Here is a 26698-nt window from a genome sequence, read left to right as displayed (position 1 = left end):
ACCAGATCCAGTGACAATTGACACAGAGCCCCCTATATTCAGGGGTGATAATTCAGACAAATTCACTGTTTATGAGTGGGAGATTTTGGTTACCTCATACATGAGGAAACGAGCCACTCCAGTTGGTGAGCAATCACAGGAGATTCTATCTAAGCTCATGGGTAAAGCAGATGTGGTAAGGATAAAGTTGCGTAACAACAAGTCTATTGACCACACAAGGAACCCTCACATGATTTTTGACATACTAAAACAATATTTTGGTGAACTGTCATACTCAAGCATGCCCCTGGCGGTCTTTTATGGTACACTACCAAGGCCAGGCGTTACAGTGCAGACTAAAGTGCCAGCCAGCGCCGCAGCTCGGGTGCCTGACACACAGCGCCGGTTGTGCAGGGTTTGTAATTCTCCTGACCATTCCACTCCTTCCCACTGCAGAGGGGAGAACAGATGTTTGAGATGTTTGTCTCCCGGACATTGGAAGAGGGATTGTCCTCAGCAGCCCAACCAGCGGCAGACTCCGCCCGGTGACAGCACTGGTGGTCAGTCTCGTCCTTTAAACGGCTAAACACACACCTAGAGAGGGGTGGTGTGGGTGGTATGGAGCACTAGAGACCCAGTATAAAAAAAATTTTGGAGCCAGTGGGTGTTAGTGGGGGGGTTTCAGTTTTTTCTCTATACACTCAGATGCTAGATACCTCCTGTTGCAGGAGTGATAGCTCAGGTACGAGTGTGAGGGGTGGAGCTAGGGCCTGGAGCACTAGAGACCCAGTATGTATTTTTATTTGGAGCCAGTGGGTGTTAGTGGGGATTTCTGTTTTTTTCTCTATACACTCAGATGCTAGATACCTCCTGTTGCAGGAGTGATAGCTCAGGAACGAGTGTGAGGGATGGAGCTAGAGCCTGGAGCACTAGAGACCCGGTTAGATAATTTTTTTTCTTAGTAGGTGTCTATCATTTCTTTAATAAGTGCCAAGAATGGTGTGGCGTATCAGGCGTCGTGCTGGTCTAAGGGAATTCTGAGACTTGATCAATCTTTTTTTATTCTCTGAACCTCTTTTGGGGGGTGACTTTTGAGTCGACTAGGGGACTAGGTCCTTGTATCTTGTGCCAGTTTAGGTTAGTGGTAGACTACCTATATTTTTTTTTTCTCTTTGTATGTCCCCCTTGCTCTGCTGACACAGGATGTTGGTGAAATGTCAGGAGGGGTGAATGTAACCAGGTCAATTGGACATTGTTTATTATTATTGGGGTTTGAAATGTCACCAAATCCTGTTTATAAATGTCTCCAAGGGTTACTATTGTTTATTATTTTATTAAGGATTGAGATGTTATTAAATCCTGTTTACAAATGTTTAATGTTTACAATTGTTTATTATTTCTTTATACCAAAGGCACTTTTATTTGAATGTAACTTGGGAAGTTCACGTTCGAGAGTGTAGCACTTCCGGGTCAGATATTCGCGCGTGTCAGGCGCAACCTTCCGGTTTGAGTTCAGTTTACGACACGAACTCAACGTGGAGGTACGTGTATCACTGTGGCGCGCCGCACTATTGTGTTTCATACTGTTGTATATATTTTGTATAAGAATTGAATGTCGATAATAATTACTTGCTAGTTGTGACAAACGGTGTGGTTATATGGTATGCACAGTTGAAGGTCTTGGCAATGTAGTTAACTAGTGTTCTCTGTCCACAGACGTATTGAGAGCACACATGTGTTGACGCTGCTTCCTTTTTGTGTATTCTATTCGCCATTCGTTTTACACAGGTATGTGCCTTGATATGTTTATTGTGCCTTAAATATGTGTTTATTGTGCAATATATTGTTTATGGAAAGTTTACGACACGAACTCAACGTGGAGACGTATTGAGAGCACACATGTGTTGACGCTGCTTCCTTTTTGTGTATTCTATTCGCCATTCGTTTTACACAGGTGGCCTCCATTGAAGACCATCAAATAAATGATTGAACAGTGTCCATGTGTGCCGACTCATCCCTAAGCCTCTCACACAAAGAACACAACGCAGGAGCCACGTGTGTTAGGCAGGCCTACACACAGAGAACATCCGTTACATGAGCAACAAACAAACGGTAATGATCCAGCAACGGACAGCTGGATCGACAACACTTATATACAAGGACTAATTAGAGACAAGAGGATGATTAGTGAGATGACACACAGCTGGGTAATGACTACACATGAAACGTAACAGGGGAAATATACAGAAACATGACAACACCAAACAGCACATAGATACAGACACAAGGAGACAAAACTAAACTAGACAATGGGGCACAGTAAGGACAACAGATGAACACACAACAGACTGGTGATGACAGACAGGACATTAATAAATAAAAGACAACAAAGATGAATGCACTGAACTAGTCCCCCTGGTGGTTGAGAGACGTAGTTCAGGCATGGGAATTGTCCATGGACAGATGAGGGTTGCGACGCAGGACCGGGGGAACCCTTACAGAGCTATAGATTGTGGATGAATACACACAGAAAGGTACACCATGCCAATGTTCATGCTTTATTTGTTTTAAACAAGATGATTTAGAAATGTGTCCATTGGAAATACATTGCGATTTCAAGAGGGGTGGACCACGCGGGAAACAGCAATGACGTAACCACTACATTGAGGGTAGGACAAATTCAGTAGGAGTTAGATCATTTTGTGTACTGTACTGTGTAGGGACTGTCCTGCTCCACTAGGGGCATGCTTTTCTCATTCACTAGGCTGGGGGCAGGGCTGGCTTTTCTAATTCACAGGAGCGATCTTTTCTACCACATTGTACAACTCCCGAGGCTGACAGTAGTGCACAAACTCTACGTTGGCTTTGAGAGTTGTATTATACTGATATAAAAGTTATGCTGTAGGTTGTGTATGTGGGAGGGGGGCGGGGGGGTACGTCGCCCACGGTCTATTTGGTTAACGTCATGTACAGTAGTTGTGTTTGATTGATTGAATTGATTGAAAACTTTATTAACAGATTGCAGAATGGGTACAGTACAGTACATAGATGTAGCAGTACTGTCTATCTGTATGTCATGTATGTCATATATGTCCTGATGAATTGAAAATGGGGGACCCTGATGTAAACAAGACGAAAGTCTTTCTCTGGTCTGCATCCCCTTAACAATTGTATGTATTGAGCTGTACTGTATTGTACCCATTCTGCAATCTGTTAATAAAGTTTTCAATCAATCAATCAAAACAGCTCAATACATACAATTGTTAAGGCGATGCAGACCAAAGAAAGACGTTTGTCTTGTTTACATCAGGGTCCCCCATTTTCAATTCATCATAAACTGTACTGTGCAGGACAGTGATGCAACAGTAGCAGGACAGTGGATCACAGTGATGTAGCAGGACAGTACATCACAGTGATCATTTTGTGTACTGTACTGTGTAGGGACTGTCCTGCTCCACTAGGGGCAGGCTTTTCTCATTCACTAGGCTGGGGGCGGGGCTTGCTTTTCTAATTCACAGGAGCGATCTTTTCGACCACATTGTACAACTCCAGAGGCTGGTAAGTGCTAGTTAAAATGTACAGTAGTGCACAAACTCTACGTTGGCTTTGAGAGTTGTATTATACTGATATAAAAGTTATGCTGTAGGTTATATGTGGGAGGGGGGCGGGGGGCTGCGTCGCCCACGGTCTATTTGGTTAACGTTACTGTGGGATGATAACAGTGGCGCACGGTCTGTTTAGTTAAAATGTACAGTAGTTAGTGCACAAACTCTACGTTGGCTTTGAGAGTTGTATTATACTGATATAAAAGTTATGCTGTAGGTTGTGTATGGGGGCGGGGGGGTACGTCGCCCACAGTCTATTTGGTTAACGGTATGTACAGTAGTTGTGTTTGATTGATTGAATTGATTGAAAACTTTATTAACAGATTGCAGAATGGGTACAGTACAGTACATAGATGTAGCAGTACTGTCTATCTGTATGTCATGTATGTCATGTCCTGATGAATTGAAAATGGGGGACCCTGATGTAAACAAGACGAAAGTCTTTCTCTGGTCTGCATCCCCTTAACAATTGTGTGTATTGAGCTGTACTGTATTGTACCCATTCTGCAATCTGTTAATAAAGTTTTCAATCAATCAATCAAAACAGCTCAATACATACAATTGTTAAGGGGATGCAGACCAGAGAAAGACGTTTGTCTTGTTTACATCAGGGTCCCCCATTTTCAATTCATCATAAACAGGGGTGTAAAAAGTACCCAGAAATTATACTTTACTACTACTATTATACTAAGTACACTGTACAACTGTACAAGCAAACCATACTTGGTCATTTACTGTACATTGGAGGGGGTTGGGTTAGGACATTTACAGGGGCCAGTTTCGAATTGCAGTCTCCCGTAGTTGCTCTTTGAGAGTGGTTTTGAAAGTGGGTAGTGATTCACATTCCTTTACAGCAGGGATCAGCAACCTTTTTGATACGAAGTGCCATTTTAAAATGTTCTTGTTAACCAGTGTGCCATATCAATGTTAAGGTTAATTATGACACCACATCACAATGTAAATCTCCAACAGATCTGTAATTCTATCCCATCCATATAGGCAACGTGCATAGCAATAGTTTTAATAACCATTTTCCTCTCATAAATATATAAGAGAATGCTGCCGTCTTTATGAGATGCTTGCTTGCCATACCTGGACACATTCAGCCTTGTCTGCCTCATCCTTTAAAGTTATCGTGTTTAGTTTCAAAATGGCGTTTAACACTCAATGTTCGGCAAACAACAACAGACTGACCCTTCTCATTGGCTCTGACCATGAAATATCCCTGGTATATCAGTCAACCTACAGTACCATAAATAACAGGCTGTGCAACTGCCAATGGCTGTGAAAGAGGTAACTGCATGGGGAGGTAACTCAACATTTCCAAAAAGGTTCCTCTTACACATTTGCTAGTGTGCCATGTTGGTTTAGATAATGTGTACCAATGGTGGCACTCGCGCCTAAGGTTGCTGACCCCTGCTTTACAGCTTTGGGTAGGGCGTTCCACATCGATGTGGCATAATTGCGAACCGTGTTTAGTCCCTTGTTTGAGCCGAATCTGGGTTTACATGATTTGTGGAGCTCCCTCTGGTGTTGTGATCGTGGTATTCACTGACCTTTGGGAAGTATTTTGACATGTACATGGGTACCTTAGTCGTATAGTGTATCTTGTTGACCAGGCCCATTGCAAGTTGCTGTACTCTGTCGTCTACTCTAAGCCATCCTAGGTTGTCAAAGTGGGCAGGGGTGAGGTGGGTTCTAGGAGTAAGGTCAAGCAGTAGTCTGACCAGTTTGTTTTGAGATCTGCCAGGTTATGACATTATGCTTCTACCTAAAACCAGGTTATGTGAGTAGCTGGGATTGGTTCAGGTTCTGATATTGCTGTACAGGCCAAGATTTCACTGATCGCTTTAGTACTTAGAAACATAGCACTATGTTGTATCCTCTCACCAGGCTCCAATGCAATGGGGCACATTTTCACATGATGTTGCTGTCAATGACGCATTATACAAAATGGTCATCAGTAGTGGCCACAGAAATAAACCCATATTCCATAATGGGACTTGAGTATACTGAATATTTGACCATACCAAATATCTCATATAAAAGGCCTTCTAGTAGGCCAGTTGACTAACTCACATAATTAGCATCATATAGCCACAATACTAACCCTAACCCTTTCGGCACAGCTAGACGTGGTCAACAAGAACAACCACTCTCTGTCCCCACTCAACTATGACCCACACATCAGAGAAAGATATCAATATCAACACAATTAAACAGAAGTTGAGTAATTTGTCTAGATGTCATTGCTTCTCAACATTAAATCTTTGACCTTTTAAGGATTGTGAGTGATTTATCGTGGCCCAGAGACACCCCTATGTACCTGTACTAGGCGTCAACCTGACCTGTAGACTGGGGTAGAGAGACACAGATGGATTTATAGCCATGCTTAAGATCAATCATTATTACAATGTCTTTGTAAACACAAAAGACAATACATATCTTTGCTGGTGGCCTTCTGATTACCACTCCAGGACCACCTAGTTAGGAACCTTTGTTTAATATGGGGCATAACATAACCTGATCTATCTATTTTAAAGGCATTGGAGGCAATAGTGTGGCAGATCGGATGCAATATTCCAAATGTAAGTAGCCAATTGCAATTAACATTCAGTCAACTTGCACTCAAGACATAGTACAGTAATGATCTAAGTCACATATTTCTATCTCAGGTACATACACTGCCAATCTACGCATTTATACTGTGGCACAGGAACTGGGACAAAGGTGAATGTGTTGAGATATCAAGATCATTACAGGTAGGCCTTGATATCTTAAACTTTTAACAGTTATGTTAGTAGTAACATAAGTATTTGATATTAGGTAATCTTCAAATTCAGTCATGGGCATTTAAAATATTAACTACATGCAAGTTTTAAATATATCTACACTTAAGGCTGTTGAATAACTGCTTGTGTGGTATTATGCTTTATTTTCATGAAGGCTATCACGTCGTCAACCTCTAAAGTGCTTCTCCTACGAATTGTGGGTCATGCAACTACTGAGACAGGAAACCATTTTATTATGTGGGTAAGTAGAAATCGGGTAGCACTTTTGTAAGTCATTGAAATCTGGAATATCTAAATCATGTGGGAATGTTATTGTAATTAGGGCTGCACTGCATTAATCGTAAAAAAATTAAACTATGCGAATCGCATTTCAAAATTAACTTAAAAAAATAGTTATATATATATATTTTTTTACTTTTAAAGCACTTTCATATATGTTATGTTTAAGTTTAAGTCAAGCACTTTGATATTATGTTATGGTGTCTATTAAGAGAGTGCAATAAATGATTTTATTGAAAAAATAAGAATCGTGTGAGAGAATCGTGATCTCATTTCTTAGAGAGAAAAATCTTATAAAAAAATATGGATTATAGATAATGTAGCTGTTATACATCTAATTTGTCTACCGGTATATGCATTAATTCTGATCAATGTTAACAATTATAATTAAAAAGCTATAGGTTAATATACCTTATTATTTGGTAACAAAAACACCTACTACAGTAATTACTTGTAGGCACACATGGAATTGTGGAATTTATTATGTGCTCTCCTTGGAACCAAAATCAGTTGCCACATTTTTGCTGTGATTTAGCAAGCAGCATTATGTTACTGGAATGTGCAGAGATTTGATACCCATCCCAAATAATTTGTTTGTATAATAATAGTTTGTTTGCCCATCATTTATGAATTGTTATGATATTATTTTGTATTACTAATGTCTGTCCCTCCTTCCCTTATGCATGTCTTTATATGCCCTGCTTTGGTTTAATTCATATCTGCACAACAGAAAACAATGTGTTGCTATACAGGATGGTAGATCTGAATTGGCAGTACAGGAATGTGGGGTGCCACAAGGCTCAACATTAGGCCCGCTCTTGTTTTCAATATTTATTAATGATCTCCCCTCAATTTTCACAGGTTGTAATACTCAACTCTATGCCGACGACACAGTGATATATACATCTCTAATTACCTTACCTCAAATTCAGTTATCACTGCAATCAAATTTCAATAAACTCGAATCATGGCTCTCGGCTAATAAACTTTTAATCAACAAAACTAAAACTAATACTATGCTCTTTGGGACCACCCGTAATCTTGCATCCAAAACCATTAATCAACCATTTAATATCACTTGTCTGGACGGTACACAACTGCATAGAGTTGATCACATTAAATACCTTGGTCTATGGCTTGATTCAGAACTCTCATATAAATATCACATAGATAATATTGTTAGAAAAGTCAACTTTAGTGCTGGTGTTCTCTACCGCAACAGAAAATGTTTCACACTCCCTGTCAGAAAGAAACTGGTTCAGCAACTAATTTTACCCATCATGGATTACGCTGACGTAGTTTACCAAACTGCATCTAAAACCAACCTTCTTCCACTAAACACACTATTCAACCGTCTATGCAGATTTGCTCTTGGCTGCCCATATTTGACACACCACTGCACCATGTATGAAAATCTTAATTTGCCAGCTCCCACAGTAAGACGACAGCAGCACTGGTTACAGTTCATTTTTAAATGTATTCACTTCAATTATCCGCAATATCTTAAACAGTATATGGACCCTTTCACCTCTATACATCAACTAAGACACTGTGCACAGCTATTTTTTAAAGTTCCAACAAATGTTACTACCTCAGTTGGCAAAAAAGCATTCATGTTCAAAGGTCCATCTGACTGGAATAATCTCCCAGTTCATATTCGAGCTATAACATCATCACAACTGTTTAAAACTGTGCTGTCCTCTCACCTTGAGATTACTTGTTCATGTTTCCACCAATAATAGTATAACAGATCTTTGAAGCAATCACTTGAATATGTGCTCTGTGTTTTGTTGTTTGGTTGTCTTATGTTCCTCTTGTTTGATGTTGTTTGAACCTGTTTATTATTAATTCTATTTTGTTTTGTGTTTGGTTTTTGTTTGCTTCTTTGTTTTGTTATGTTGAATACATATTAATGTATGTATTCTGTAAGCTGTGGACCCCCTTGAAAACGAGATGGTTCATCTCAAGGGGTAATTCCAAATAAAGAATTTCAATATATATATTGAATAAATATGAAGGCATGAACCGATACCAAGGAGAAGAACTCATCGGAACACCAGTAGCGGCTAGAAAATACAAAAAGATAATAGATAGATAGATAGATAGATAGACAGACAGACAGACAGACAGACAGACAGACAGACAGACAGACAGACAGACAGACAGACAGACAGACAGACAGACAGACAGACAGACAGACAGACAGACAGACAGACAGACAGACAGACAGACAGACAGACAGACAGACAGACAGACAGACAGACAGACAGACAGACAGACAGACAGACAGACAGACAGACAGACAGACAGACAGACAGACAGACAGACAGACAGACAGACAGACAGACAGACAGACAGACAGACAGACAGACAGACAGACAGACAGACAGACAGACAGACAGACAGACAGACAGACAGACAGACAGACAGACAGACAGACAGACAGACAGACAGACAGACAGACAGACAGACAGACAGACAGACAGACAGACAGACAGACAGACAGACAGACAGACAGACAGACAGACAGACAGACAGACAGACAGACAGACAGACATACAGACAGACAGACAGACAGACAGACAGACAGACAGACAGACAGACAGACAGACAGACAGACAGACAGACAGACAGACAGACAGACAGACAGACAGACAGACAGACAGACAGACAGACAGACAGACAGACAGACAGACAGACAGACAGACAGACAGACAGACAGACAGACAGACAGACAGACAGACAGACAGACAGACAGACAGACAGACAGACAGACAGACAGACAGACAGACAGACAGACAGACAGACAGACAGACAGACAGACAGACAGACAGACAGACAGACAGACAGACAGACAGACAGACAGACAGACAGACAGACAGACAGACAGACAGACAGACAGACAGACAGACAGACAGACAGACAGACAGACAGACAGACAGACAGACAGACAGACAGACAGACAGACAGACAGACAGACAGACAGACAGACAGACAGACAGACAGACAGACAGACAGACAGACAGACAGACAGACAGACAGACAGACAGACAGACAGACAGACAGACAGACAGACAGACAGACAGACAGACAGACAGACAGACAGACAGACAGACAGACAGACAGACAGACAGACAGACAGACAGACAGACAGACAGACAGACAGACAGACAGACAGACAGACAGACAGACAGACAGACAGACAGACAGACAGACAGACAGACAGACAGACAGACAGACAGACAGACAGACAGACAGACAGACAGACAGACAGACAGACAGACAGACAGACAGACAGACAGACAGACAGACAGACAGACAGACAGACAGACAGACAGACAGACAGACAGACAGACAGTCTTATGTTCCTCTTGTTTGATGTTGTTTGAACCTGTTTATTATTAATTCTATTTTGTTTTGTGTTTGGTTTTTGTTTGCTTCTTTGTTTTGTTATGTTGAATACATATTAATGTATGTATTCTGTAAGCTGTGGACCCCCTTGAAAACGAGATGGTTCATCTCAAGGGGTAATTCCAAATAAAGAATTTCAATATATATATTGAATAAATATGAAGGCATGAACCGATACCAAGGAGAAGAACTCATCGGAACACCAGTAGCGGCTAGAAAATACAAAAAGATAATAGATAGATAGATAGATAGATAGATAGATAGATAGATAGATAGACAGACAGACAGACAGACAGACAGACAGATAGATAGACAGACAGACAGACAGACAGACAGACAGACAGACAGACAGACAGACAGACAGACAGACAGACAGACAGACAGACAGACAGACAGACAGACAGACAGACAGACAGACAGACAGACAGACAGACAGACAGACAGACAGACAGACAGACAGACAGACAGACAGACAGACAGACAGACAGACAGACAGACAGACAGACAGACAGACAGACAGACAGACAGACAGACAGACAGACAGACAGACAGACAGACAGACAGACAGTCTTATGTTCCTCTTGTTTGATGTTGTTTGAACCTGTTTATTATTAATTCTATTTTGTTTTGTGTTTGGTTTTTGTTTGCTTCTTTGTTTTGTTATGTTGAATACATATTAATGTATGTATTCTGTAAGCTGTGGACCCCCTTGAAAACGAGATGGTTCATCTCAAGGGGTAATTCCAAATAAAGAATTTCAATATATATATTGAATAAATATGAAGGCATGAACCGATACCAAGGAGAAGAACTCATCGGAACACCAGTAGCGGCTAGAAAATACAAAAAGATAATAGATAGATAGATAGATAGATAGATAGATAGATAGATAGATAGATAGATAGATAGACAGACAGACAGACAGACAGACAGACAGACAGACAGATAGATAGACAGACAGACAGACAGACAGACAGACAGACAGACAGACAGACAGACAGACAGACAGACAGACAGACAGACAGACAGACAGACAGACAGACAGACAGACAGACAGACAGACAGACAGACAGACAGACAGACAGACAGACAGACAGACAGACAGACAGACAGACAGACAGACAGACAGACAGACAGACAGACAGACAGACAGACAGACAGACAGACAGACAGACAGACAGACAGACAGACAGACAGACAGACAGACAGACAGACAGATGGTGGGCGACAGTGGCTCAGGAGGTAGAAGTAGAATGCTGCTACATGGTAGATGTAGATGTGGTCGCAATAGGGGGGAGGGGGGGGGGGTGATTGTTCAGTTGAGTGATGGTTCTTGGGAAGAAGCTGTTCTGCATCCTCGAGGTGCGGGCATTGAAGGCCCTGTAGGCCTATCGCCTCCCAGATGGCAACAGGGAGAAGAGGTGGTGAGAGGGGTCAAGTCAAAGTAAAAAAAGTCAAGTCAAAGATTTTTATTGACATGTATGGACGAATCCACATTGGAATACGGGTACATGAGCAAACACTGTGTAAACAGTACAGGAAAAATATGTAAAAACACAGACAGTATAACAAGGACAAATGCTAAAAATACAATGAGGGTGTATATAAACAGCAATAAGAAAGATGGCTGGGAATTCTTTAGGGAGATAAAAGGGGCAACATTTAATGACTAGGCATTCAAGATTAGTATTGCAGGTCTTGTTCATGACCGTAGTATCGGTACACCACTTTTCATTCACAAGAAGACAGATCCCTCCTCCTTTGGTTTTGCCGGTACATTCCTTCAGTCGGTCTGAGCGAAACACAGCGAATCCCGGCGGCAGGACTGCATGTTCGCCAGGTAGATGGAAGGCAGTGGAGGCTTGAAAGGGCGCTCGCAGAGTTTGACAAGCACCCCGCCTCGCCTGCCCCGGTGTCTGCGTCTTTGACAGCTCCCGTCACCTGCCGAGGGACATGCAGCGAAGTCCTTGCATCTGAGCTCGGGATTAACGTGGGAAACTTCCCGAACATCGTCGCGGATCCGGAGAAGTAATTCTCTGTTGTATCGAACAGTAGTAGATGTCCCGGACACATACACATTTAGAACGATTTCGTGCGTTTCATCCTTCAGGATGCTGCTAGCTCTGCGGAGGCAGCATGTTCTTAATATATCATCCAGTGTGGGCAGGGGGAGACCGAGGATTTTTTGGGAGGTGTTTATGATGTTTCATGTTAAATTAAAGTTTTTTACTATTAAGTTGTCATCTGTCATTCCTTAAAAAAGCAAACATTTTCCTGAAGGAATTGTATGGGCTAGCAAGCTGGAAGTCATGAGAATACTTGAATGTAATTCAAGCATATATACCTTTAGGAGTTGAACATGAAGTAGTATTTTAACTTTGGGTGGAATAAAGTTTTAGAAACATTTGGGATGAATACACCTTTAAAGCTATTTGTGGGAATACACATACAAAAATAAAAACGAAAGAATGGAAAAACATGCAGAACTGATCGCTAATGCTGTCACGTCCCTGATGAAGATGAACAGGAGCACTTGGATTGGCAAGGTATTGTATTGGAGCGGACCCAGGACAGGATGAAGGATGACAGGATGGGTCAAGCGCAGATGACATTTCAATGGCAACCCCCCCAAAGGAATGCGTGTGTGCTGCCCATCTCACATGTGTTACAAATAAAGACTTCATAGTCCCATTTCATTCATTTATTCATTCAAACTATTTGGGGTTATAAGCTTTAAAAGGATTTGGGGAAGACACCATAACACAATTGGGTATTCGAACCTTTAAAACCATTTGGGTGGAATACACCTTTAAAATGATTCAGGAAGACACATTTGGGTATTAGAACTGTTGTGAAGGATCAGATTAAACCGAATATATATATTTATTTATGGATATATATTTAATAGTATTTGTATATCGTTTGATATCCCTTGTATATTCCTTGTACATATACACTGAATATCCCTTTAGTCTACTAACAGCCCATAATAGTTTCATTCTCTCATTGGACAAGAACTTGGCGCCAGCAGCCAAGCCCCTTGGTTCAAGTTCAATCGAGCCGACGAACATGTCGTTACTAGCCCGGTTCCGCGTAGGAATACGTCTGGCGAAATACGAATGGTACTATTTGTTCACAGCGCATATATATATGGCGCAAGTAAAGTAGAACTTTCTTTTTAGTCCCTTAGCCCTTAGTTCTTTACCCTCCAACCTAGTGGCAAGACGTTAAGCCTCACCCACGATACACGTGTGGTGCAGTATGGTCAACTTGGCCTCAGAATGGCATTGAGACATCGTGTGGATTAATAGTTGAATTGTCATAGTTTGGCACTATACCGTCGAGTGGGACGTATTTCTATTAAGTTAATAATAGTCTATTATGTATGGTGCATCGTTCGGTTAGAGTTATAAAGTGAGTAGTACCCCCATCGTTTCCTCGCGTTATCTAGAGTCTTAACCAGGCTGGGCAGACCACGTGTGGTGCTTTCATCCGAGGAGTTCTGGGCTAGGACGAGTGGACCTGCACATTGGATTACCTTACCCGGACGACGGCGAGCCCTACACGGCTTGGATTATCTACTTGCTTTGGGTGCTTTGATTATGCCATGGATAACAGCCAACACTGGTAAGTGTTGGAACTACCCCCCGAGAGGAGTCCAGGTGAGACGGCGCTCTACCCCGAGTGAGGTCGCCTCACGTCTCTTCGTTGTGGACCGGCAGCTACCGTCTACAAGAGGGCCCAACTGTATTCATCTGTGGACCAAGGTTCTGTGGGCACCGTGTTCAGCACTCTGAATTCTCCCAAGAAATCGTTGGCCAGATGGGATATCGCCAGCGGCTCTCCTAACCCCCCCCCCCTACTGACTTACAACCAGCAGGACCCCCCTTTAGTATATCCAGCTATAATCATTCAGTACCATCGCTATAGTTCCCTAAAGAACCAGGTTGTATACTTGCTTCCCGCGTAACCAGAGATTGGACATTCAATGTTGATTTGCCTACGAATACTCATTTGCCTTACAAGTGCACTCAAATCATAAATGTCATTAAGTGAACGTTGTATATACCCTTTGCTATGTATTAAATATTCGACTTATACATTTGTGTGGACTTGGTTTCATGGTGGGAAAGTGTTCATCATATCTATATCATGTACTGTGTGGCCAGTAGTTAAAGTACATAAAGCGGTAGTGGTTTAATGATACCATACTTATCAATACAGTCAGGGAATTGTACCCCTCAGTTACAATTGGTCCTTCGAGCCGGAGGGTAACTAGTGTAATATTAATATAGTGTTATTAATATTGAAATGGCCTATGATGAACACTCCACGAAACGGTCCTCCTAACGTAGAACGCCCGCGGCGCAGACGACAGACACCTCAGTACTTAGAGGATTACACTGTCAGTCAACTACCTAGCCTTCGACAAACGGTAAACGCGGTAAAAGTAGAAAGTAAAATTATGTCTGACCTTAACGACCAGGTTACCCCGACCACAGAGGCCCTAGTGGGTTCTAATGTAACTGACCAAGCTCACGGTGGGGACCAGGAGGGAGCTGACATGCCTTTACCCCCCGCCAATACCGAAGAAGTAGTCCCCGACCAGCCCCGGGAGGAAGACAACCCTACAGAGAGAGAACTCTGCACGGAACAAGATGAGGAGAGCGCCGAGGAAATAGAGCTCCAGGACTCCCCGACGAGTACAGCCAGGAGCGGCTCACCTCTACAACCGTCTTCTCCCAGCGAAGCGGAGAGGATGCTATCACAGGCGTTCCTCGTCAGCCTGACAGCCTCTACCGAACGCGATCGACTCCAGGGTGAACGCGATCGACTTCAGGGTGAACGCGATCGACTCCAGACACAGCAACGGAGCGAAGAAGAGAGCGCATACGCCTGGAGATGAGACGCCTTCAGACGGAAGAGAATATGGCAAGAGACCGAGCAGACACCCAGCGTGCCGCTGCCGGTGCCCAAAGAGAAACAGAACGCGACCTCGCTCTCATCCAGCGCGAAACCGAGCGCGACAGACTACAAGCCGAGCGCGACAGACTACAAGCGCAGCTAATGGAGCAGCTGATCACCAGGGCAACACCCTCTCCCTCCGCCAGGGGTTCAAGGAACTCGTCGAGACAACAGTCAAGGGCAGCATCCCCTAACCGAGCAAGCGACCCTGAACTTGACCAACAGACCAAGCCTATACCCCCCGCAGACCCCCTTCCCAGACCGGTCCAAGCGAGACCCAGCTACAAGGAAGGAGCAGCATACACTGCGGAGAAGCTAAATAAACGACTACAGGATCTAGAGGACCTGATAGAAGAAGAAGAGGGAGAGGAGGAGAACCAAGCCCGACGACAGCACAGTACTCCACCGGACCAGGAGGTCCAGTACAGCCCAGGCTATACCCCCGCGGCGCTGCGCTACAGACCCCCGACTCTATTCACGGGTGAGCATGACGCACGACCAGCCCCGAGGAATAGCACCTGGACCAGCGGGCCATGGTACCCTGCCGGTACCAGCCCACAGAGAGGCGCAAGAGGAGACTCGCCTAGGAGGCCTCTCCCCCAACGCTCGCCGATGTATCAGCCATCCACGGCGACCATCCCAGACTTCACCCATGAGAATCGGGCACAGTACACGGAGCTCCGAATGTGCTTAGAGACAATGATGGTGGATGTCGTTGATGAACGTCACAAGTATGCAATATTACTGAAGCACCTGAAAGTACCCCGAGCGCACAATATAGCGCTAGCCTATGCCACCTCTACGACCCCATACACCGCGGCTCTAGCAGCGCTGGACCAGAGATATGGACGTATATGGGATTACGTAATCCAAGAGATAAGGCATATTGACCGCCTACCCCCAGCAACAGACAATCGCTCATTAGCTGGTGATTTCAACCAGGCAAACCTGAAAAAAGTGATGCCGACTTTTTTTCAGCACATCGCCTGCTCCACAAGAGGGGGAAACACACTCGACCACTGCTACACCCCGTTCAGAGCTGCCTACAAGGCTGTGGCGGCTCCGCCACTGATGGGCTCTGTAAGCGCGAGCGATCACGACTCCATCTTTTTAATCCCAGCATACAAACAGCGATCACGCGAAGCCGTCGTGTCACGTGAGACAAAAAAGTGGGCTGACGAATCAGAGGCCGAGCTCCGTGATGCGTTCAAGGATACAGACTGGGACATGTTTGAAGGAAGCGCCAGTGACGTCAGCGAGTATGCTGATACCGTTGTAAGCTACATAACCACAGTGGCAGACGGCATTGTCCCCACAAAGACGGCGCGGGTTTTCCCAAACCAGAAACCCTGGGTGGACAGCACTATAAGAACAGCCCTAAACTCACGCACCACGGCCTATAACCTGGGCAGAGAGTCAGGAAATATGGAAGAATACAAGGCTTCAGTCTACACTCTGCGCAAGGCTGTTAAACTTGCTAAGAGGACATATGCTGAGAAACTGGAGACACAAATGGCACAAAACGACACAAGAGGCTTGTGGAGGGGACTGAAGACAATAACTGACTACAAAGTCAGCGCCCCCGCAATGGGGAGCGACGACGCCTCTCTAGCGGACAAACTCAACTCCTTCTACGCTCGGTTCGGTGTAGACAGTGTCGCCACTAGCCCTCTGGCTAGTGACGTCACTGGCGCACCGGCTGTTGTGGAGGGGGGGGGGCAACCGCGGGGGGGCGGGGGCGCTCTCTCGTTGTCGGAACACAGTGTGAGAAGAGCATTTATGCAGGTGAACACCAGGAAGGCTGCAGGCCCAGATGGTATAACAGGACGCATACTTAAGTCCTGTGCAAACCAGCTTGCCCCGGTGTTCACCGCCATATTTAATCAATCCCTGGCGGAGTCAGTAGTCCCTGCCTGCTTCAAGATGTCTACCATCATCCCTGTACCGAAGAAACCCTCCCCAACATGTCCAAATGATTACAGACCGGTGGCACTCACCTCTGTGGTCATGAAATGTTTCGAGAGGCTGGTCAAGGACCACATTTGTGCCTCTCTCCCCAGTGATATGGACCCTATGCAATTTGCATACAGGACAAACAGGTCCACTGATGACGCGGTCTCCCAGGTACTGCACAGCACTCTCTCCCACCTTGACCGTCAGAAGGGGGGCTATGTGAGACTGTTGTTCATTGACTACAGCTCAGCGTTCAACACCATAGTCCCCACCAGACTGGTGGACAAGCTGATCGAGCTAGGCCTGAGCTCCGCCCTGAGCGCCTGGGTACTGGACTTTCTGAGTGAAAGACCCCAGGCGGTCAGGGTGGGGGGTCAGACCTCCAACACCATCACCCTGAGCATCGGGTCCCCCCAGGGCTGTGTTCTAAGCCCCCTGCTGTACTCACTCTACACACACGACTGTGTGGCCAAGTTCAGCTCCAACTCCATTGTGAAGTTCGCCGACGACACGGTGGTGGTGGGGCTGATCTCGGACAACGACGAGAAGGCCTACCGGGAGGAGGTTGAGGTACTGGAACGTTGGTGCCAGGACAACAGCCTGCTCCTGAACATTGGTAAAACCAAGGAGCTGATCGTGGATTATAGGAGAGGACAGCGGGAGACACACACACCACTGAGGATTAACGGGGCTACCGTGGACAGGGTGAGCAGCTTCAAGTACCTGGGGGTCCACATCTCAGAGGACCTGACATGGTCAACACACATAGGCACAGTAGTAAAGAAAGCGAAGCAGCGCCTCTACCACCTGAGACAGTTAAGGAAGTTCAGAGTATCGGGGAAGATACTTCAGTCCTTCTACTCAGGAGCTGTAGAGAGCATCTTGACCGGAAACATCACTGCCTGGTATGGGAACAGCACGGCACAGGACAAGAAGGCCCTACAGAGTGTGGTGCGCTCAGCCGAGCGTACCACGGGTATTGCGCTACCTCCCCTGCAGGCTCTATACAACAAGAGGTGCAAATCCAGAGCCTGCAGGATAATGAAAGACCCCCACCACCCCAATAACAGCCTGTTCCAGCTGCTGAGGTCAGGCAGACGCCTGCGAATTCTAGAGACTAAGACGGAGAGGCTTAGGCTAAGCTTCTTCCCCCAGGCCATCAGAGCCTTGAACAATGAACATCGAGAGACACAGAAACTGAACTATCCACACACAAGTACATACACGACACGCACGCTGAGCACGCTCACACACTAGCAGCCACTTTAACACTCATGCCGCACACACGCACACTTATGGCCAGAGGAAAGGCCACTTAAAATAGTATAACATCAGGAACAGTGTATTGCACTACTAAAGCTAACTAGCATGTCCTATATGCTCTGTAAATACTAATGTACAGATACCGAGATGGCACACCATGTACCTGTTTATTGCACTGTTTTATTGGATTCTATTAATATGTTGTACCACTGTATTTTATTGGATTCTATTATATGTTGTACCACTGTATTGCACATCGTCGCGGGCAAGACCAGCCGCATTTCATTGTATACCTGTATGCCGTGACAATTAAAACTCTTGAATCTTGAATCTTGAATTAGACGACCTGTCTATAAAAGTGCAGTCCCTGGTAGGGATGCTGGGAGCGCAACGAGAAAAGGGTATGCACGAGCTATACGCCAACTCTAACGTCGAGAGGATTTTAGAGAAGCTGCCACCCGCCAGACAAGAGCGCTTTAGGCGGCAGAGAGACCACCGTGATCCTAACGGTCCCGAACCATCCCTCCTCGATCTAGCCGACTTCCTGGCGAGAGAAGTCAGCAGCTTACGACTGGATACGTTCGTGCGGAGCACACCAAGCTCCAGAGAGGGACCCAGGAGAATAAACGATGGAAGAAGATCGGTGACTGTCATGCACCAATCAGAATCAGTACCGAGCAGTAAGAACCACAGTACCCCCTCGAGAAAAGAGAAGTGGAAGATGGTGTGCCCATACTGCGAGAAGGAACACTGGCTGTCACAATGTGACCTGTTCACAAAGATGAATGCAGAAGAAGTGAGTCAATGGATAAAGTCCAACAGGCGCTGTTACCGATGTGCGCGCAGTCACATGGCAGCCGAGTGCCGCCTAAAGAAGAGGTGCAGTCGGTGTGACGGAGCCCACCTAGATGTCCTACACGACAGTAACAGAAGAAAGCCTGCACCTGCACCATCGAGCAGCACCAAGGCAAGTGTCATGTACATTGACCCCGCCAGCAGCAGCGGCGCCCAAGTGCTCTTAAAGGTAGTCCGTGTAACATTGAGCTACCAAGATAAAGTCATGGACACTTACACCGTCCTTGATGACGGGTCAGAGAAGACCCTTCTGCTCGCGTCCGCTGCGGCCCAGCTGGGACTGCGGGGGAGCGAGAACCAAATGACAATTCGGACAATAAGAAGAGATTTAAAGACGATAAAAGGCGAGAATGTCTCCTTCACTATCGCAGCAAGCGGGCAGCCAGAGAGACGGTATAGGATTACAAATGCTTTCACCAGCCAAGAAATAGGACTATCACAGTACACCTACCCCATCGCCAAGCTGATGGATAAATATGTGCACCTGCGTCAACTACCTATCCCGCTCATAGACGGCGCCACCCCGACCCTGCTGATAGGCTCCGACCATGCAGACCTCATAGTCCCGATAGACCGGGTCCATACAGGACCCAGAGGCTGTCCTGCAGCAGTCGAGACCCGCCTAGGATGGACACTACAAGGCCCCCTCGCTAAATCTCTTAACCGAACAGCAGCCACTACCTGCCTCCACTCCAGAGTGACAGAAGAAGACACCACTCTCCTGCAGCATGTCGAGAGGCTATGGACACTAGAGACAATGCCCTTTAAGAACGAAAAGAAAGACATTCGTTCTAAAGAAGACATTTACGCCATAAACCTCCTCGAGCAAGGGACAAAGAGAGTCACAGTCAGCGGAGTGATGAGATACGCAACTCCACTCCTGAGGCGAGAGGGAATGCCCACCTTTCACGCAAAGAAAGACGCTACGGAGCGGTATCTATTGAACACAGAGCGGCGCCTAGCCAAAGACCCCGCTCAAGAGAGTGTGTACCGCGCTGAGATTGAGAAGCTAATCACAGCGGGACACGTAAAGAAGATTGACTGGCGACGCCGTGCGCTGCTCCGCGCCTCTCTGATCAAAGACGGCTTTGATCTCCGGCAGCAGGCCAGCGGCGACCCCCCAGTATTGCGCAGCCTCTCCCCAGAGGAGAAGCCCTTGCTGCGGTTACCATGGAGAGAGAGGATCGGTGATGAGCAACCAGCCATCTATCAAGAGGAAGTCCTCCCCTTCGGAACCACATGCAGCCCGTGCTGTGCTACATTTGCACTACAGAAACACATCGCAGAGGACCCAGCAGCAGATGAAGAGGTCCGACACAGTGTGAAGAACAGTTTCTACGTGGACAACTGTTTACAAAGCGTTTCGACTCAAGAAGAAGCCGAGGTTCTCCTACTCAAGCTACGCGCCTCCCTGATCAAAGGCGGCTTTGATATCAGGCAGTGGGCCAGCAGCGACCCGCACGTATTGCGCAGCCTCTCCCCCGCGGACAAGGCTGCCAGCAGCGAGACCTGGATGGCGACCATCCCAGGAGAAGCCCAAGAAATGACACTAGGATTAGTCTGGCGCTTCAAAACAGACTCGCTCCACTATAGACACAAACCCCTGACCACGGAGCAGGGAAGGTCGACGGCGATACCGACCACCAGACGGAGTGTGTACAGAACACTCGCCAGACAATATGACCCGTTGGGATGTATTCTACCTTACACCACCAGGGCAAAGATGATTGTACGAGCACTATGGGACAAGGACCAGGGCTGGGACAACCCAATACCCGCACCCCTTGCCTCCACATGGAGAGAGTGGGAGACGGAGCTCCGCTCACTCCCAGGCGTCAATATACGCCGCAGCTACTTCCCACCCACAGTGAGGCCAGAGACATGCAAGATGGATCTACACGTCTTCAGCGACGCCTCCGAAGTAGCCTATGGATCAGTGGCCTACTTGTGTGCCCAAGAGAAGGGAGGAGAGATACACACTGCTTTCATCCTGGCTCGCTCAAGAATAGCCCCACGAAAGCAACAATCTATCCCGCGTCTAGAGCTCTGCGCAGCCCTAGCAGGAGCGCATCTAGCCACGTTAATCCAACGTGAACTCACCATTCCGGTGCACAGAACAATCTTGTGGTCAGATTCCACGACAGTACTCACATGGATCAAGTCTGATTCATGCAGATACAAAGTCTTCGTGGGAGTCAGAGTCACCGAGATTCAAGAGTTAACAGAAACAGCGAGCTGGCGGTATGTGGACACCAAACACAACCCAGCTGACGTCATCACCCGGGGAATGTCCCTAGATGACCTCACCCGTCGCAACATCTACAGTGACGGACCAGAGTTCCTCAAGCTCCCGGAAGAAGAGTGGCCTACGCCCACCCCACGGGAAGCGAGTAAAGAGGAGGCTGAGAACAAGAAACCTATGTTCTGTGGACTGAGCACAGTCGCCTCCACAGACCCCAACATAGATGATTGCATTACCCTACAGAGTGCGCAGCTAAAGACATTCCTGTGGCACCACCCAGAGATTCAGCCCACTGCCGACATTTCAGCAGCTGACTACGAAGAAGCAGAACTTCTTCTACTACAACGAACCCAGAGAGACTCGTTCCCCGACGAGCTAGACTGTCTACAGGGAGGAAAGCCCGTCCCATCAGACAGCAGATTGCTCCACCTGGCACCCGAGAGCGACGCCCATAATCTCATCAGAGTGGGTGGTCGTCTGCGGAGAGCCCCCGATCTACCGGATGACGTTAAGTACCCGATAGTCTTGAACAGCCGACACAAGGTCACAGAGCTGATCATAAAGAAATACGACGAGGATGTACACCACGCAGGAGCAGAGAGAGTCTTCGCGGAGATCAGACGTCGCTATTGGATACTTCAAGGAAGAGAAGCAGTGCGACGCTTCCAGCGAACCTGTCTAGACTGCCGAAAGTGGCGCGCGCAGCCCAGCATACCCCGGATGGCTGACCTACCTCCCTGTCGCCTCCGACTCGGCGACAAGCCATTCCACTCCACAGGCATGGACTGTTTTGGCCCGTTGTATATAAAGAAAGGAAGAGGAACCGAGAAGCGGTGGGGTATTGTATTCAAATGCATGACCACCAGAGCGATACATATCGAACTCCTTCCAACCATGAGCACAGACTCATTCCTTATGGCCTTCCGAAGATTCACATCACGGAAAGGAAAACCGTCTACATTGTTGTCTGATCACGGGACAAACTTCAAAGGCGGAGAAAGAGAGCTGAGAGAGAGCTTCCAAGCTATGGGCCCAGAACTTAAGACCCACCTCGCTCCATCCCAGATTGACTTCCAGTTTAATCCCCCGAACGCACCCCACTTCGGTGGAACCTGGGAACGAGAAGTACGTTCTATAAAGACAGCCCTGTACGCCGTGCTTGGGGCCCAGACTGTGGCGGAAGAAGTCCTAATGACAGTCCTCACGGAGATCGAGGGAGTATTGAACTCCAAGCCCCTCGGCTACGTCTCCAGTGATATAGCAGATGTCGACCCAGTCACCCCCAACACACTCTTGATGGGGCGGCTGGACCCCGCGCTACCCCAGACAATGTACAGGCCTGAAGAAGCGAACAGCCGAAGAATGTGGAGGTACAGTCAAGTACTAGCTGACAAGTTTTGGAACAGCTTTCTACTCCACTACCTACCGTCTCTACAGACCCGCCAGAAGTGGGTAAAAGAGAGAGACAATTTGACAGAAGGAACAGTCGTCATGATTATCGACCAGTCACTACCCAGCTGAGGTGCTCGTCCAAGGGCGAACTTACACACGACCCGTGGCGAGGCTAATAGAACTGCCCAGACTCCCAGACACTATCGATGACGACCATGACCCCACGACTTTGTGAGTTGACTGACCCTTACAGCGGACCTTGAGTGGTAGACAGTGCGGTTAATCTGTCTCTGCTTAGCTAATTAGGTGGGACTAATTAGGGGGCGGCTGTTGTGAAGGATCAGATTAAACCGAATATATATATTTATTTATGGATATATATTTAATAGTATTTGTATATCGTTTGATATCCCTTGTATATTCCTTGTACATATACACTGAATATCCATTTAGTCTACTAACAGCCCATAATAGTTTCATTCTCTCATTGGACAAGAACTTGGCGCCAGCAGCCAAGCCCCTTGGTTCAAGTTCAATCGTGCCGACGAACATGTCGTTACTAGCCCGGTTCCGCGTAGGAATACGTCTGGCGAAATACGAATGGTACTATTTGTTCACAGCGCATATATATATGGCGCAAGTAAAGTAGAACTTTCTTTTTAGTCCCTTAGCCCTTAGTTCTTTACCCTCCAACCTAGTGGCAAGACGTTAAGCCTCACCCACGATACACGTGTGGTGCAGTATGGTCAACTTGGCCTCAGAATGGCATTGAGACATCGTGTGGATTAATAGTTGAATTGTCATAGTTTGGCACTATACCGTCGAGTGGGACGTATTTCTATTAAGTTAATAATAGTCTATTATGTATGGTGCATCGTTCGGTTAGAGTTATAAAGTGAGTAGTACCCCCATCGTTTCCTCGCGTTATCTAGAGTCTTAACCAGGCTGGGCAGACCACGTGTGGTGCTTTCATCCGAGGAGTTCTGGGCTAGGACGAGTGGACCTGCACATTGGATTACCTTACCCGGACGACGGCGAGCCCTACACGGCTTGGATTATCTACTTGCTTTGGGTGCTTTGATTATGCCATGGATAACAGCCAACACTGGTAAGTGTTGGAACTACCCCCCGAGAGGAGTCCAGGTGAGACGGCGCTCTACCCCGAGTGAGGTCGCCTCACGTCTCTTCGTTGTGGACCGGCAGCTACCGTCTACAAGAGGGCCCAACTGTATTCATCTGTGGACCAAGGTTCTGTGGGCACCATGTTCAGCACTCTGAATTCTCCCAAGAAATCGTTGGCCAGATGGGATATCGCCAGCGGCTCTCCTAACCCCCCCCCCTACTGACTTACAACCAGCAGGACCCCCCTTTAGTATATCCAGCTATAATCATTCAGTACCATCGCTATAGTTCCCTAAAGAACCAGGTTGTATACTTGCTTCCCGCGTAACCAGAGATTGGACATTCAATGTTGATTTGCCTACGAATACTCATTTGCCTTACAAGTGCACTCAAATCATAAATGTCATTAAGTGAACGTTGTATATACCCTTTGCTATGTATTAAATATTCGACTTATACATTTGTGTGGACTTGGTTTCATGGTGGGAAAGTGTTCATCATATCTATATCATGTACTGTGTGGCCAGTAGTTAAAGTACATAAAGCGGTAGTGGTTTAATGATACCATACTTATCAATACAGTCAGGGAATTGTACCCCTCAGTTACAAGAACCTTTAAAACCATTTGGGTGGAATACACCTTTAAAATGATTCGGGGAAGACACATTTGGGTATTAGAACCTTTAAGACCATTTGGGTGGAATACACCTTTAAAATGATTCGTGGAAGACACATTTGGGTATTAGAACCTTTAAAACCATTTGGGTGGAATACACCTTTAAAATGATTCGGGGAAGACACATTTGGGTATTAGAACCTTTAAAACCATTTGGGTGGAATACACCTTTAAAATGATTCGGGGAAGACACATTTTGGTATTAGAACCTTTAAAACCATTTGGGTGGAATACACCTTTAAAATTATTCGTGGAAGACACATTTGGGTATTAGAACCTTTAAAACCATTTGGGTGGAATACACCTTTAAAATGATTCGGGGAAGACACATTTGGGTATTAGAACCTTTAAAACCATTTGGGTGGAATACACCTTTAAAATGATTCGGGGAAGACACATTTGGGTATTAGAACCTTTAAAACCATTTGGGTGGAATACACCTTTAAAATGATTCGGGGAAGACACATTTGGGTATTAGAACCTTTAAAACCATTTGGGTGGAATACACCTTTAAAATGATTCGGGGAAGACACATTTTGGTATTAGAACCTTTAAAACCATTTGGGTGGAATACACCTTTAAAATGATTCAGGGAAGACACATTTGGGTATTAGAACCTTTAAAACCATTTGGGTGGAATACACCTTTAAAATGATTCGGGGAAGACACATTTTGGTATTAGAACTGTTGTGAAGGGCCAGATTAAAGCTGAGAATCTACATTTTATTGTTTTATATACCTTGTATATTATTTATATATATAAGCTATATCCCTTTAAGCCTGCGTTTGAATACTAGTAATATTCACTTTCCTCATTGGATAATGCCCTTGACGTTCTCGGCGCCAGGCAACGCGCCCCTGAAGTCAGGTTCAAAGGCGAGTCTGGGCATGTTGGAACATGCCTGGTGCCGGCGCATTGATTCGAGACGAGAGCTGAGGCTTGGCACTAGAAAGCCACTTAAGTATATATATCGTGGAAGGCGCAGCAGCAGTAGTGTGATTCTAATGTAGTGTGAAGCAGTTAGTCTAAACAGAGTGTTGTGAACCTAACGTGCGAAGTGAATAGTAAAAGTGTCAGAGTTAATGCAGTAACGTCAAGTTCGACTTAGCTTAATGTGAAGTAAAGAGTCGTCATTTAGTGTGAATCGTGTTACAGCAGTTTGTTCGGTATGTAGCATTACCCAGCAGTTCATTCGTTTAGTAACTAGTGAAACCTTAGCAAGTGTGCGTGGACTTAGTAATTAGTGCCAGTACACGAGGAGGGCCTAGTCGTGGACCTACTGGACATGTGCATATTGGAACCTACGGCGGCGATTGCAGAACCAGTATTGGTTGGATTATAGTGATTGTGGAACGTACTACCGTGGAGAAGAGCCTCGTTAATACCCACTGTCGTTTGGATTTAACCACCTTGAAGATCTTACCTCGGGCTAGCTTCGAGGACCGAAGCTAGCTGGCTATCATCATTGCTATCGAGCAATTGGATTACAGCTATTGCTTTGTTGCTGAGCATTTGGATTACAAGGACTGGATCTATACGAAAACCCCTTCTTCTTCAAGTGAACAGACTGAGTATCCGAACATTCTTCTTTCCTCCAGAGCTTAAATCTCTGGGAGGATACCCCCTGTCTCCAGCGGTACCATCGTTTGCCCCTATAGTGCCATCCTACGCCAGGCGGCGTTTAGTCTAGTATCCCAGCTTAGGAATTATTCATTCCAACTGACTTTGCTACTGACTGACTTTATTCATATTCTTCGCCATACAAGCTTCTTCCCATTCTGTACAATTGCTGCATAATAATAAATACTATAAATGATATTTCTTTGTCACCGTGCCGTATTATTCTGAGTGTCTGCCATATTATAACTGTACTTTCTGGCAAGTAATAATAATAATAATTAGCAGTGGTTTAATCTATCACAATCTTTAATACAGTCAGGGTTTTGTAACCCCTCAGTTACAAGAACCTTTAAAACCATTTGGGTGGAATACACCTTTAAAATGATTCGGGGAAGACACATTTGGGTATTAGAACCTTTAAAACCATTTGGGTGGAATACACCTTTAAAATGATTCGGGAAAGACACATTTGGGTATTAGAACCTTTAAAACCATTTGGGTGGAATACACCTTTAAAATGATTCGGGGAAGACACATTTGGGT

The sequence above is a fragment of the Notolepis coatsorum genome, assembly GCF_963971535.1.
Source record: "Notolepis coatsorum genome assembly, chromosome: 5".
Lineage (NCBI taxonomy): Eukaryota > Metazoa > Chordata > Actinopteri > Aulopiformes > Paralepididae > Notolepis > Notolepis coatsorum.
Note: the sequence above shows the minus strand (reverse complement) of the source record.